This window comes from Triturus cristatus, chromosome 7, assembly GCF_964204655.1.
Source record: "Triturus cristatus chromosome 7, aTriCri1.1, whole genome shotgun sequence".
NCBI classification, from domain to species: domain Eukaryota; kingdom Metazoa; phylum Chordata; class Amphibia; order Caudata; family Salamandridae; genus Triturus; species Triturus cristatus.
Genome location: NC_140590.1, coordinates 1,431,648,957 through 1,431,652,198, shown reverse-complemented (window position 1 = coordinate 1,431,652,198; position 3,242 = coordinate 1,431,648,957). Strand labels below are relative to the sequence as shown.

The following is a 3,242-nucleotide window of genomic DNA, read 5'->3' as shown; positions in this document are numbered from 1 at the left end:
TTGCGTCGGGTTCCCGTTCTGTGGCTGTGTGACTTGCGGTTTTCTGCTGCACTTCGGGTGTTTGCGTGGTGCGACATGGAGTTGGTGTACTCCTTCTCTTTTTCCCTGTGTCCGCCCCTCTCTGTCCTGTCCCCGGTGTGTGTTGGGGTTCCGTTCCCGTGGTGCTCTCGTGGGTTGTGCACTGGGGCTGCTGTGTGGCCCTTTCTTTCGGGGGCTGTTGGCCGATGGACGCCTCTGTCTTTGGGCGCTTCCTGCTCTTCCCGCGCTGCTGGTTGCTCCTTTCCACAGAGTGGATTAGCATGGCCCCTGCGCAAGGATGACACGCGGATTCATGAAGCGTTCCATGTTTTGATAGTGGTGCCGGTCCTCCCGCTCCTGTTCCATTTTTGGCGGGTTGCCCTTGGCCTGTTTGGGTGGCGGTGGCTCCTGGTGTTGCTGGGGTTTGTACCTCGGGCCTCCTGCTTGTGCTGCTTGCTCTCTGCTGCTGCCCTACGTCCCCACTTCGACCCTCGTGTGTGGTCTCCGGGGCTGGGGTTCTTGCCTAGTTGGGCTGTTCCTCGTCCTTGGCTTCCTGGATGTTCCGGGTGGCTGGGATGGTGTGCTGGGGTGTGCGGTGTTGCCGGTGTTTTAGTACACCGTGTTGGCTGTCTTTTATGGCCTTGTCTCTCTTGCGGGGGCCTGGTCGCCGGTTTGGCTCTCTGCCTCTGCGGCATCCTGCTCCCTGGCTGCTGGGCTGGCGCTGCGCGTCCGCTGTCGTTTGCAGCGGGTATGTGCCTGTTGGAAACCGGGCAACCGGGTTAGCAGTCACCAGGTTCCCAGCACAATGGTAGCTTGGCTCGAGCGGTTGGGGGTCAGGCACCGTGTTAAGCGTACGTCACACCCACACAATAACCATGCGTTCATCCGTTCCAAAAACGACACTACACCGTAAAAATTATGAAAGTAAGTAGTTTGTCTTTATCTTATTTTCTCTTAGTTGCAGGGTTCATAAAATAAATACAGTACCATAAGATTCTCCTTTAAAAGGGCAGGTCAAATAAATAATACCACAGTGGGGTCTCAATAAATAGGATCAGGTCATAAATAAGCAAGGAATAAATAGGGGTGCAATAAATACAAATGGCTAATAAATACTGTCAGACAATAAATACAATGCAGGAATAAATACAGTCAGACAATAAATACAGTCAATAAATAAAGCACCTTCAATAACTTAAATAACACAATTAATGACAATTACAGTTCACATCACTTTCCTGAGGTAGTTTGGTTTTACTATGCCCAAGTACAGCTTGTGGTCATTTGGATGACATGGGGGGGTGTCCCACCTAGATTGGTCAAGGCTGGGCCTGAACTGAGGTAGAATAAGGGTAACCTAAGGATCTGGCTCTCCCAAAATACACAACCCCTCACAGAGGTCACTGCACCAGTCTCAGTTCACCCCTGGCACTCCCAGGCTGGTTCTAACACCCCTCTAGCCCCTGAAATGGTCTTTTAGGGCTCCACAGGGCCTCAGATGCCCCATCTACCACTTACTGCCCTTTTCATGATGATCGGCTCTGCTCGGCGCCGTGTCGATGTCGTGAGGCGGCTCCGGTTCGATGTCGCTGGGCGGCTCCGGTTCGGTGTCGCTGGGCGGCCTCGGATCGGTGTCGCTGGCGGTTCCGGATCGATGTCGCTGGGCGGCCTCGGCTCGGTGTCGCTGGGCGGCTTCGGCTCGATGTCGCTGGGCTGTTCCGGATCGATGTCGCTGGGCGGCCTCGGCTCGATGTCGCTGGGCTGCTCCGGCTCGATGTCGCCTTCCGGCGTCGCAGGGTCACGGTCTCCCCGCTTCCGGGTGTCTCCGGAGTGCGACCTCCACTCCCGACCTCCGGTGCGCTTCACCTCAGATTCCGGCGTCTCCGGAGTGCGATCTCCACTCCCGACCTCCGGCGCGCTTCACCTCAATCTCCGGCGACTCCGGAGTGCGATCTCCACTCCCGACCTCCGGCGCGCTTCACCTCGACCTCAGGTGACTCCTTACTCGACCTCCGGTGCCTCTCCACGACCTCCGTCGGCGCCCTCTCTCGACCTCTGACGGCTCCGGGTACGACGTCTGCTTTCTGTCAGCGCCGCTTCTCCACCTCAGGCCTCAGGTCTCCAGGCTTCTCGACGTCAGGACTCCAGGAGGACACCGCTAAACAGGTCAGGAGCTTGCTGGTCTTCTTCTTTAAGGCCTCTTCACAATATTTAGGTCCTTAAGATGGTTTTTCTGGTCTTGGTCCCACACAGGGCTCTAGGCTGGGCTTGGTCAGTAGGGACTAGCATCAAGGGTGGGTTTCTGGACCCCACTCCAAGCACTGGTTTCCACCCCTGCTGCCTTACACCGACCTCCTTCTGAACTGGTCCTCTCTCCTCTCTAGTCAGATGCCAACTGCCACACTGAGATGGCCTCCCAACATTCTAAACTGCCTCCCTCTGTCACAGGGTTCTAGAATGTTCTGGAAACCTCCAGTGGGTTCTGGTGATGTCACAGGTGACAATGGGTGGCCACCATTTTGTGTCTCAGGCCCTCAGACAGAAGTTCCAGGGGTAGGGAAAATGGCTCCCTGACCCTGCATCAACACTAAAAAGTCTGGTGGTTCCCAAAAAGGAAAAATTATAACAGGGTTTGAGGCAAAAGTGGGACAAAATAAATCATGATGAGGAGGGACCACCCAAAGGGCTGACAGGTCTAACACGCGTCCCCCCCAGCTGAAAGTGGGGAGAGCTACCCAACCCCTTGGGAGTTCTCATCACTAAGGCGGAAATACCTTGAGAGACCGTCTGAATTGGCGTGGTCCACTCCAGGCCGATGTTCCACCTGAAAGTCCATTCCCTGTAGGGAGATAGACCACCTCAGCAACTTGGGATTCTCCCCCTTCATCTGCATCAGCCAACGAAGGGGTCTGTGGTCGGTCTGAACTAGGAAGTGCGAGCCAAACAGGTATGGCCGCAACTTCTTCAGAGCCCATACCACTGCAAAGGCTTCACGCTCTATTGCACTCCACTTCTGTTCCCTGGGAAGCAGTCTCCGGGATAGGAAGACCACGGGTTGATCCAGACCCTCTTCATTGAGTTGCGATAACACTGCCCCAATGCCATGTTCCGATGCATCCGTCTGGACAATGAACTCCTTGGAAAAGTAGCGGGCCCTTAAGACCGGGGCCTCGCACATGGCTTGCTTCAGTTTCACAAAGGCCTGCTGGCAAGCCTCCGTCCAG

The 3,242-nt window shown here is 55.5% G+C and overlaps 1 pseudogene; it reads left to right on the top strand.

Moving 5' to 3' along the window:
* Window positions 1–280: 280 nt before the first annotated feature.
* Window positions 281–351, top strand: LOC146812152 (U6 spliceosomal RNA; annotated as a pseudogene).
* The last annotated feature ends 2,891 nt before the right edge of the window (window positions 352–3,242 follow it).